The sequence below is a fragment of the Amblyomma maculatum genome, chromosome 10 (assembly GCF_055883805.1).
Source record: "Amblyomma maculatum isolate TAMU_Amacu chromosome 10, ASM5588380v1, whole genome shotgun sequence".
In the NCBI taxonomy this organism is placed as follows: Eukaryota; Metazoa; Arthropoda; class Arachnida; order Ixodida; family Ixodidae; genus Amblyomma; species Amblyomma maculatum.
In genome coordinates, this window is record NC_139353.1 from 158,787,876 (window position 1) to 158,800,773 (window position 12,898).

At 48.5% G+C, this 12,898-nt stretch overlaps 1 non-coding gene across 1 annotated transcript; it reads right to left on the bottom strand.

Annotated features, from left to right (window-relative positions):
• Positions 1-12,462: 12,462 nt before the first annotated feature.
• TRNAT-CGU (transfer RNA threonine (anticodon CGU)) lies at positions 12,463-12,535 on the bottom strand. The gene has a single exon. It is a non-coding gene; the product is annotated as a tRNA-Thr (tRNA).
• Positions 12,536-12,898: the final 363 nt, after the last annotated feature.

The window sequence follows — 12,898 nt, forward strand, 5'->3', positions numbered from 1 at the left end:
AATCACCACCAAACACTATGGCGCCGCCTCCAGACGCGAACCCTCCCATCCCCTTACATTAGGTCCCGTTACCACCCCACTCTTACCGACCCCTCCTGCACCCTTTGCGACCACCCCACTGCCACCCTCGCCCACATTCCATTCCAATGCCCGGCGGATCCTCCCCCGCGGGGTCTGGAGCACTTTACCACCTGGGAGGAATGGGAGGCCCTGCTACGCTATAAGGACCCGGTCCGGCAAAAGACCGCCACAGACCGAGCTGCCGACGTCATGAACCGTAGGAACATGCATATTTGAGTGTAGTGGGGCCGTTCGTTGGCCCAGGGGCCTGCGCGTCCCGAACTCCTATGTTAAAATAAATGTTTTTTTACTACTACTACTACACCTTGGGTCTATACATGCTCTAACTGCAAGGGAGAAAAAACGAGCTTCTCAAGCTAATCGACAGATGGTGCGACATATCCGAGCACGCCCGCTTTGCTCTTGGGCGCAGGTGCAAACGCACAGTTACAGTGTACGGGTGCTGTAGTGACACTGCGCGGGAGAACCACAAGCATGTACCGGTACGCCAGTGCTAGCGAAAAGGATAAGTACCATTCTCTTATTTCATAGGCGCTCCTGGTATTCTGGAGTAGTGTTGAGCATTTTGTTTTGCCTGACTGGAATTTGCAATAACTCAGGAACTGCTGATCTTTATTTGCATAGCTTCCAGTGTCTTGTAATAAATACGATATAATGCAGGACGGAAAGCAATCGGACAGATGCCATCCACCGATGACACAGAGTGCTAATTTCGTTTGGGCAGGAAAATGCAGATTAGATTATATCTTGATTTGCCACACAAGGGAACAACACAGGTATGAATGTATGGGCACAGCGTAATTTGTGTCTTTACAATAGCTCGAAGATAATGATAAAGTCTATCTGTAATGCTTGAATACATGATACAGCTTAGTTATAATTGCATATTTGTTTTTTGGGTATCTGATTTAGATTGTACACCTAGAAATCAGGTAGCCGAAGACTGTTTTTGGCCCCCGTCATGAATATCTTGAAATGAGATTATATGTGGTGTGATTCCTTTTTAAGTAGAGTCCATCCTTTTCCATTCCCTAAGTTCCATGTGTGGTGTTAATTTCAAGTCATGAGGTTAAACCGGACATCTATTTGTTCGCGTGCCAGAAAAGTGCAACCATGAAAACAAATGACTTCTTATAATTAACAGATTGGTGTTGTTTTCATATAAAGAAAATTTACAAAACTGCTATGCTTATAATGCCAACAATAATGCAGGTTCCAAATGAAACAGACGAGAATATAACCTTCTGGTAACGCGAATGGCGTGACATTTGTTTTAGAAAGCACGCCTTTTTTTGGCAGCAGTCTGTACTTGTAGGGTATTTGACATAAGTATAGGTCTAGGTATACCTCGCTTATATACTGTGGAAGTGTTTGGTAAGTGTACATCGTACTCCGCATTATACAACGTTTTTAAAGTCGACACAAGTGCCCAGGTATTTAATTTTGTTTGTGCGCATCATTTCCTATTTCATTCCATCTAGTGAGAGTTATAGACAAGAAGGCTTCATAAGCTCATGAATGACCGTCTGTGCGGGCGTCCACAAAAAGTGTCGCCCTTCTCGAGGTCCAGCAGGATATCACGAGGTTGTGATTCACGCATATACAAACCTGAGTCCGCCGGGGGTCCGATCCAGAAGTCCGTACTGCGCTTTTCATTTGGCGCTTCCATAACGCCACACCACGTAGCATACAGAAGCATACGCAGTAAAGTAGGCATCAGCAGCGTTTGAAATTTGTTTACAGCAATGAAAAGGCACAGTACCTGTCGCACACCTCCACGCCTAAACAAAAAGTGCAAGGTAGCAGTGAAACAAAGAAGAGGGGCTGTAGTGGAGGGCTGCTGACCACCGAGCTATAAATGCTTTCGGCTCGTCGAACTTTTGTGGTGAAATGTACCCCATAGAGAGTCGCCTTAGTTGCCGGCCGGTAGTTCTTGTAATGCGGTGGCATCTTCGGCTTGCCGAACAATTTCTCTTTTGGCTCTTGTGTCTGAGCTTTGCGGAGGGATATCCTAGGTGTCTTTAGTTATATTTGTAGCCCTGTCTGAAGACTTTATATTGTTGCTGGAATTAGACCGCTGGAATTAGTTTTCCCGGTGTGGACTGGAAGAACGCCGCTCAGTATTGCTGGGGTCTCTGCGAGGGCTTGGGGAACAGTACCGCAGCGGAGATGACGATCCTGAGTCATAGCGCCTGTATCTCCCAGGCCTCTGACTGGCCGACAGATGAGCTTCTATTTCGAGCGGCCGTTCACCGTTCCGTTGTCAGGGCGCTTCGGATCCGAAGCCGCGAAGTCCCACTCGGCGATACGGGCGTGCACGGTAAAGGTGGCCGGCCTCCCCGCAGTGGTAGCAGATTGGCCTGCGGTCCCGCGTACGCCACACGTCCGACTTGCGAGGGCATGTAACAGGCACCACAGCTTGAGCCGGGACTGATGTGGCTAACCACCGGTGTCGGGTCAATAGGACCACAGGCAGCTGCTTGACGTGCAACGAACGCGTACGTTCGTTTGTCGTCGACCCGTGGAGGCATGGTAGCGACAGGATCGTAGGCAGCTGCCTGAGGAACAACGGATGTGTGCGTGGGCATTTCATCGCCGCGCTGCAGTACGTTGGTGACCGGGAATTCACGAGCAGCCTGGCGTACTTCATCTCTGACGACTTCGGTAAGTGATGTCACTGGCGCACTCTGCGACAGACGGAAACGTTGGAGTTCCTCTCGAACAACCGACCGAATGAGGTCACGTAAGGCGTTCGCACCGCCTCCATGGCACGACGAAAAAACTACTGGGGCCAGGCTGCTGACATCTCGGTTGTACTGCCGGCCCCGTTGTTGGAGCGTCGTTTCCATGGTCGTTGCTTCCGCGAGGAATTCAGCAACGGTACGCGGTGGACTGCGAACGAGGCCCGCAAACAGCTCCTGCTTAACTCCAGGCATGAGGTGGCGAAACTTCGTCTCCTCTTTCATATTGGGGTCTGCGCGCTGGAAAAAGACGAGTCATGTCTTCACAGAACATGCGTACACTTGCATTTGGCCGCTGCTTACTGGACTGAAGTGCAGCTTCAGCTTTCTCGCGGCGATCGGTGTTGGGGAAGGTGGTGAGAAGTTGATGGCAAAATGCTTGCCAGGTGTTAAGGGCGCCCTCGTGGTTTTCGAACCACGTACGCGCAGACTCTTCTAGGGCAAAGTAAACATTATTGAGCTTTCGCTCGTCACTTCAGCCGTTGTACCGAGCCACTCGCTCGAAGGTAGCTAGCCAATCCTCAGCGTTTTCGAAGACGTCGCCGTGAAAAGATGGTGGTGTTCGCGGCGGGTGGCAAAGGATCGGAGCTGAGAGCCTGGGATCACTGGCCATGTCGAGGTGGCTCGAGAGTTGCGACTGCGTGATCCTCGTAGCCTTAAATCGGTAAAGAAGAAATTGGGCATAGGCAAAAACCAGATGTATGCGATAAGGGACAAGGCGGGCAACGTCCTCACTAATATGGAAAAGATAGTCAAAGCAGCCGAGGAGTTCTATACAGATCTCTACAGTAGCCAAAGTAGTCAGGACCGTAATGAGATTGGCGGTAGGGAAAAACAGTCAGACGTTCCACCAGTGACGAAGGATGAGGTCCAGAAAGCACTAGAAACTATGAAAAGGGGGAAATCAGCTGGAGAGGATCAGATAACTAGAGATTTGCTGAAGGACGGGGGGGATATCGTGCTTGAAAAACTGGCCACCCTGCATACGCAGTGCCTGGTGTCATCGACGGTACCCGAACCATGGAAGAATGCAAACATAATCCTCATTCACAAGAAAGGGGACTCTAAGGACCTTAAAAATTACAGACCAATCAGCTTACTGTCTGTTACGTATAAGGTATTTAGTAAGGTAATTGCTAATAGAATCAGGACAACCTTAGACTGCAATCAAGCAAAGGATCAAGCAGGGTTTCGGAAACGGTACTCTACTATCGATCATATCCATACCATCAATGAGGTGATAGAAAAGTGCTCGGAATATAACCAGCCCTTATACATAGCATTCATTGATTACGAAAAAGCATTTGACTCAGTTGAAACCTCGGCGGTGATGCAGGAATTGCGAAATCAGGGGGTAGACGAGCCGTACGTGAAAGTGCTGGAAGATATATATAGTGGCTGCACAGCAACCATAGTTCTGCACAAGGAAAGTAACAAAATTCCCATAAAGAAAGGAGTTAGGCAAGGAGACACAATCTCCCCAGTATTATTAACAGCTTGTTTAGAGGAAGTATTCAGAGACTTGGAATGGAAGCAGTTAGGGATAAGGGTAGATGGAGAATACCTCAGTTATCTGCGATTTGCTGATGACATTGCCTTGCTAAGCAACTCGGGGGATGAACTGCAAATAACGATTGATGACCTAGACAGGAAAAGTAGAAAGGTAGGCTTGAAAATCAACATGCAGAAGACTAAGGTAATGTTCAACAGCCCCGGGAAGGAACAGCAGTTTACATTAGGTAGCGAAATATTGTAAGTAGTAGGCGAATATGTTTACTTAGGACAGGTAGTAACCGCAGGTCCGGACCACGAAAAGGAAATAACAAGAAGAATAAGATTGGGATGGAGCGCATTCGGCAAGCACTGGCAGATTATGACTAGCAACTTACCGGTATCGCTCAAGAGGAAAGTATACAACAGTTGCATCTTGCCTGTACTCACCTATGGGGCTGAAACGTGGAGGCTAATCAAGAGAGTTCTACTTAAGTTGAGGACAACCCAGACGGCTATGGAACGAAAAATGGTAGGAGTAACATTAAGAGATTGAAAGCGTGCAGAGTGGGTCAGAGAAATAACTCAAGTTACCGACATTCTACTAGAAATTAGAAGAAGAAATGGACATGGGCAGGACATGTAGTGCGAAGAGAGAATAACCGATGGTCGCTGAGGGTAACAAACTGGATTCCAAGGGAAGGAAAGCGTAGCAGGGGGCGGCAGAAAGTTAGGTGGGCGGATGAGATTAAGAAGTTCGCAGGGGTCAAGTGTATGCAGCTAGCACAGAACCGGGTTAAGTGGAGAAATATGGGAGAGGCGTTCGCCCTGCAGTGGGTATAATCAGGCGGATGATGATGATGATCATCGTAGGGGTGGAAAGGGGCCCAACCTCAGGCGACTGTCCGCGGAGGGGGGGACTGAGTCGCTGGTGGACCGGAGTCAGATCCGTCGTGAAGCGTGTAAACGTGGGAAAGCGAACCCAGCACCTCCACCAGACTGTAACGGGTATGGCGCCAAACGTCCAGGCAACGCCCTGAGCCTAGAAGACTGCCGAAGTCCGAGAGTGGTCCGAGCAGCTGTCTGAGCGCGGTTCCAGGCAACCAACTTCGTCGTCTACGCCAACTAGCAACCACTTCATCGTCTACGTCAACTAGCCACTGATTGTCTCCGCTTCGTTGTCGACTATAGTTTGAATCAATATATATATATATATATATATATGGTTGGTTGGTTCGTGGGGTTTAACGTCCCAAAGCAACTCAGGCTATGAGAGACGCCGTAGTGGAGGACTCCGGAAATTTCGACCACCTGGGGATCTTTAACGTGCACTGACATCGCACAGTACACGGACGCCTTGCTTTTCGCCTCCAACGAAAAGCGGCCGCCGAGGCCGGGATTCGATCCCGCGTCCTTGGGAACAGTAGTCGAGCGCCGTAACCACTGCGCCACCCCGGCGGGTATATATATATATATATATATATATATATATATATATATATATATATATATATATATATATATATATATATATATATATATATATATATATATATATATATAATATATATATATATATATATATATATATATATATATATATATATATATATATATTTATATATATATATATATATACATATATATTGTAGTTAACGAAGAGCGGATGTCACGAAACACGAGGAAGAGAACATCGAAGTGCCGCTGCGCTGCTCGAGCTCACTGGTTTCTGCCTAGATGGACTGTGTTCCTGTGCTGTTCGCCGTGCAGCTTACAGAGGACTATATTCCGTTGAACCCTCAGTAAAACCCATTTCACTTGGTGGAGGTGAGGATTTCTGTCCACCCTGGAGCTTCGCAGCCGCACACTACCGACAACAGCCATGACCGATGCTACCACTCCTAGTCCAATCGCCTCCTCGTCCCCCGTCTTCTGCGCTGGAGCTTTGCGCCAACGGGACCCTCCTATCTTCAGCGGAACCGGCGACCACGGCGTGGAAGATTGGCTGTCCTCATATGAGCGGGTCAGTACGCACAACAAATGGGACGATGGTCTCAAATTAAATAACGTGATATTCTACCTAACGGACGTTGCCAACCTGTGGTTCCGCAACCACGAGACCGATATCTCCTCGTGGTCTGCTTTCAAGACCACTTTTTCCGATATCTTCGGAGGCCTGTAGTGCGCAAGCTGCGCGCTGAGCAACGCTTGCGCGGCCGTGCACAGCTACCCGGCGAAAATTTTACAAGTTATATTGAAGATGTTGTTGACCAGTGCAAGCGCGTGGACGCTTCAATGACAGAACATGCCAAGATTGGTCATATTTTACAAGGAATCGACAATGACGCGTGCCAGATGCTTCTGGCCAGAAACCCAGCAACCGTGGTTGACGTCATCAATGAGGAATTAAGCAAGCGCCGTCAAATCATTCGTTCTTCGCTCTCACAGAACAGTCCCCCTTGCTGCAACAAATCAAGCAGTTCGTTCGAGCAGAAGTTGCCCGTCAACTGTCCCTCGTACACCATCGTCCTGACGCTTCCTCTCCTTTGGTGCCAAAGTTGCAGAGTCATCCGCGAACAAGTCGCAGAAGCACTTCCCACGCTTCCTGAAGCTCCTGCCGTCGCTCCCTTGAGATACGTCGGAGCACCACTACAATATAGCCAACCTTCTGTCCCAGCCCCTTTGACCTACGCGGCAGTGGCTGCGCGGCCTCCGCCTGAGCCGTGCAGCTTACAGAGGACTATATTCCGTTGAACCCTCAGTAAAACCCATTTCAATATATATATATATATATATATATATATATATATATATATATATATATATATATATATATGTGTATATACCGGGTGTCCCAGCTAACTTGAACCAAGGGGTACAAAATAATATATTTGAGGTAGGTCAGTGAAACTAATTGCATACAACTGCCAGCCTCCTTGCCCACTACAGGTAATTTTTTGTTTTGCAATTACTTAATTAACTAATTATGTTAATTTCTCTAATTTAATAAATATCGACTTTAGACCAAAAATGTGAATTGGAAAGTTGTAGAGCACCTTCAGAAACCCCCATTTCATTAATTGCGAAAAAGAAAGTCTCACGTGTATCTTTTTCCGGGCTCAGAAGAAAGCCCGCGAAATACAAATAATACCACGTGACTAGCGCATTTGTGCGCCGCGATTGTGGTGCTCTCTGCGGCCGTGTCTTCTTGGCCCCGTTAAAGCGGCAGGCCGATATGCCTGCGATGGCTTCTTCGCCCGCGTCAGACAGCAGGCCCACCTGACGGTGCAGTCATAGAGAAAGAGATTGGTAAAGAGCGGACACTCCCATAGGGCCCAGCGGCCCATTTGACTGTAGTGCACCAAGCGGCCGGCGGCAACTACTTCCGGTCTTGCTGAAAGGCGCGCGATTTGAATGCTAGCCATGCGCTGCTCCCTTCCCTGCCCTTTTGGCGCATTATTTTGGTTTTAAATAATCTGCTAGTGTTTCTATTTATTTTCAGCATGCATAACAACAGGAAAAATAGATTCCCAGTTCTCTAAACTGGCCATCAACGCAGTTGCGCCACAGCCTTTGTAAAACAGTATTGCAGAAAAGACGCCAAGTGCTTTGTGAAATGAATTTATTTTGCTGCATATAAAACACGAGATGCAACAGATGTAGACGGATGCATTGAGAATACTTGACACACATTAGGCGATGTGCACAATAAGGAAAAATAAAAATACACAAGGTGAAAAACAGCACTTGGGTAGAGTAAATAGCATAACGTTGATTTCCGAATTATTGCAAATGATATTTAACAAAACGGGCATTATACATAAACTACACAGTCCCAGTAGTGGCTACCTTAGCAAGGGTAACTTGTATTGTTCAGGGCAGAGAGGAGTACTGACGCTTGAGGGAAGGCCACACTATTCACTCGTCGCATCTGCCGTGCTTCGGCTGCAGTCCGTGGGTCCATGCAGTGCAGTTGGAAAAGGAATGAACATGATGGAGAAGGTTGCAATGAAATGTAAGGCCACTGCACCGCGCACACATCTGTGCATGTGGGTGGGTACTGAAAACTTAGTGAGCAGTAGTTATGGTCCAGAACAGAAACGCTGTCATTCGTAAAATTGATACAAAAGCTACTCTTGCAACGTAGATGTCAGGAAATGCAGGCTAACCTAACCTATCTGAAAATGCATTTCTACAGAGCGTGAAATAACAGCCACTAATCTAACAATATTCCTCAAGAGCACTGAACAGCTGAAGCAATGAAGCTTGCCGCATAAAACATTTTTCACTTTAACGTTGTCCCGTTAAATGTAACGCGGCACCACGCAAAAGTAGCCGTTCGCAAAACCGCGGCCTGGCCTCACCGCGGCCGGCGAGCACTTCATGTTGACTTGCCTTTCATACGAGACTGTGAAGCGCAGACCACCGCGCTGAGCTAAACTGCCCGAAATGCCTCGCAGTTTTACAAGAATGAAACATTTTTCACCTTGCGGTTGCCCTGTTAAACGCGACACCACGCAAAACTAGCCGTTCGCAAAACCTCACGCCAGGTCACATGTCATCGCGGCCGGCGAGCCATATTGGCGAGCGCCTTGTCATGCCTGTTGTCTGCCCTTCACGTGCGTCTTTGTGAAGCGCAGACCGCCGCACTGAGCTACACCGCCTGAAATACTGCGTAGTTTAACAAGAAAGTCAAGAATGAAACGTTTCTCATTTTACCGTTGCTCTGCTAAACGCGACACTTAGCAAAACTATAGCCGTTCGGCAAACTGCGTCAGCATGGCCGCACCGGCCGGCGAACACGCCATTTTGGCGCAACGGCGTGCCATGGTGCCTTCACATGCCACTTTGTCAAGCGTGACGAGCTAAACTGTTCGAAATGAAGCTGCTTCCCGGGAACACAACATATTACACCTAGCCGTGGTTGGGAACCGCCAGAGTTACGGCGTAATGAACTGCGCCTGAACAGCCGGCGCGCCTGTTCACGAGCTGCTTAACTTATTGGAACCGGCCGACATGGTCAGCGTAAACTGTTCGAAATGCAGCGTAGTTAAGCAAAAAACGTTGCTCACCTTGCCGTCGTTTTCAACCGCTGTCGTTCTGCGCAGCAGTCCACGAGAGGTGCCGTTGTCAGATGGGAGGAGGTTTGGCACCAGAAGGCACCGCACCTCAAGGTCTTACATAACCTATCTACCCGTCATCATTCATACATCATCCCCGGCACGTCCCCCCCCCCCTCCCGGATGTCCGGGAGGCGGAGGTTTTTGTTTTGGGATGACGGCCATACCCTGGCAAGGGGGCAGTCGTGTGGTGACACGCACACAGCAGTCACCGAACACTCTGTGCCGCACAAGCGCGGCGAGGCACGAGCACGCAACCGCGCCCTTTGACAACTTCTTGTCGTCTGCTCCGGCGGGCTACCGCTGCAGCGAGTGCCGTCGCGCGCGTCCGCGCATGCGCACGTTGGTGCCGCCATCCATCAATCGGCGGCAGCGCAAAAAGTCGCGCGTCATTTCCTGGGGCCAGTTTTCGCCGAGTGACCGCTCTTTACCAATCTCTTTCTCTATGGTGCAGTAGCAGCGAGAGCGGCGAGCCGACACCACCGAGATTCTAACAAGGCCTCCTTCTCTCCCAACAGCGAATGTCACGACAAACGGATGAGCGATAAGGTATCAGCCATTGAAGCTGCGCATACAGGCTTGGGTAAAGGGGCGAGATGACATCATGTGACTCGACTAAAATTAGCGCTGCACCTTCATTTGACGGTTCTTTATCGCCATCCGCCTGTCGTGATGTAGGCTGCTGCGGTGCGCAGGCCTGGCCAAAATCGCGGTGGCGACGGCTCGCTCGAACCATCGCCAACATTTATGCCTGCCTCTGCAACGGGACCATCGGGTCACGGCCGCAGCTGATTTCGTTCGATTAAACCACGACTGAGAGCACCACAATCGCGGGGCACAAATGCGCTGGTCACGTGGTATTATTTGTATTACGCGGGCTTTCTTCTGAGCCCGGAAAAAAAGATACACGTGAGTCTTCCTTTATCGCAATTAATGGAATGGGGGTTTCTGAAGGTGCTCTACAGCTTTCCAATGCATATTTTTGGTCTAAAGTTAATATTTATTAAATTAGGGAAATTAACATAATTAGCTAATTAATTAATTGCAAAACATAAAATTGCCTGTAGTGCGCAAGGAGGCTGGCAGTTGTATGCAATTGGTTTCACTGACCTACTTCAAAGATATTATTTTGAAACCCTTGGTTCAAGTTAGCTGGGACACCCGGTATGTATACAGTCGTGCCCCGTTAATATGACTCCCGTTAATATGAACGACCCGAATTATGGACAGTTTTTCTGGGAACGAAACCTTTTCAATGTATTTATGCCTCGTTAAAATGGAAACTCGCTGTCCGGACAATAGACAGGGGAAGAATTCACGCGCCCCACTTGGGCCCATGTATTTTTGTCTCGTTAATATGGACAGTGCTTGAAAAAAAGCAGGGTAGTCTGAACGCAAGTTAAAGAAGGGTGCGCCGCCCGCGAACCTACGCGACAGCCGATACGGCGGGATGCCTGAACGAGTCCTTAGGGGTTGGAAAGAACCAAAGCCGGCGTGTCGCCGTTTTAAGGAAGGGGGGAGGGGGGGAGGGGAGCGCAAGAGCGGAGAGGAGCGTACACAGCAAACCGAGGGCCAGCGTAAGAAAGACCTCGAAAGGGGGAACCAGGAGGCTTCTGGGTGCAGCGGAAGTGCCGCCGCAGTCGCGAAAACAGCAACATGTGGTTGCAATAAATTCTGCTGAACGTGAACAGAGAGGCCGGTAAAAGCGTAAGAAAGAAATGACAGGAAGAAAGACAAGTGCTTACAGTGACGGTGGGAACTGAAGTTTTCTTTCCCAAAGCGCAATGTGTGTTCCATGAAGCCGTTAACGCTTTTCGGTGAGAGTTAAGACACGCTCACAAAAGAGGCGACGTACGAACACGCAACACGGACCGGGCGTCCCGTCCTGGACGCGCTTCCCTCTCATGCTCCTGGTTTTCGTCCTTGTTGCGCTGCCAAACGGCCAAACTTTGCACACTAGGCAGTCCGTATGTCGGCTCCGCTTTGAGTCAACGATGCTGCCTTGACAAGGTCTGAGCTCTTCGTAGTCGGCTAGCCGTCGTTCTGAACTGTACTTCAGCTTGCAGTGTTTGTTTTACGGGAACACATAAAAACGGCGCCAAGAAGATGGGATGTTCGATAGCCCTCTGCATAGCAGCTTGCCAGCTTGACTCCTTCGCTTTCTTACAGAAACAGTACAAGGCAAAAAAAAAAGAAAGAATCAGAAGGGCGGAAAAGCAGAAAGGTTAACTAGGCAAAAAAGTGCACAGCATCAGGAGCCTGTAACCCTGAACTTGAGTCTGGCTTTTGGCATGGCAGGAGTTAAACGCGAAAGAACAGAGCTGAACGTAGGCGCGAAGAAATCTGTGAATACAAGCAGCAAAAGGCATCTCAGTCAATCCAAGCTGCGAGAGACTAGTATCGACAGCTCAGCTGTTTCCTCGCCTCAGGAGAATCTCAAGCAGCTACTTAGCGGCTACTTAGCTCAGTGAAGAGGCCATTTTGGAAGTGGCGGTGAGTAGAGAATCAGACGCTGATTCATCGCCCAGTGGGGAGTTCGTGCTTGAAAGTTCGACCAACAGAAAGCTCAGCATCACGGGTGTCATGGTAAGCGAGTCGCTTCAGGCTGCACTACAATTTTTCGAAGACAACAATGACAAGGATAATGCACTCAAAAGTGCCGGTGTTCTGTGAAATTTTGAGTCCAATGCACACCGTTATGTACAAAAGCAGTCGTTAATTACAATTCTCTTTTCTCAATAAAATCCTTTTTGTTTTTATTCATGACTCGTTATTATGGATGACTCGCTTTATGGACAGTTTTGGTCGGAAACTAAAGTGTCCATATTAACGAGGCACGACTGTATATATATATATATATATATATATGAAGGAAAGAAGCCAACAGTCGGCGAGGCCAAGGAAAGCGTTGGGGATGGTATGTTTATGTCATTTTTTTTTTTAATGTTTACTTCGATAACCACAGAAATTAGTAATGTAATCTGTTTAGGGGAAAGATAATTAGACACAAAGTAGAAGAAAAAACAACGTGCCGATGGTGGGATACGAACCCACGACCTCCGAATAACGCGTCCGGTGCTCTACCAACTGAGCTACATCGGCCGCTGTCCCCCCTGCTACTTTCTTGGGTATTTATGTTGTCTGTATACGAACCTTGAGAGTGTTCACCAGCGCCGCCCTCAGCCATAGCGGCGGACGTGGGACGTCCTTTGTTACCGCCAGCGTCACGTAGAACGTGATCAAGAGCGAGGGCGAAAGCTGTGCTAGAACCCTCTTACGCTACCTATGGCTTCAAGACTGCCAGATATATATATATATATATATATAATTGGTTCACAGGAAGGAAAGGCGCAGTATCTGTCACACGCTCTGTGGACACCTGAACCGCGCTGTAAGTAAGGGGAGGAAGGTGGGAGTGAAAGTGGAAAGACAGACTTTGCGCATTCCCATATTATGTGATCTAGA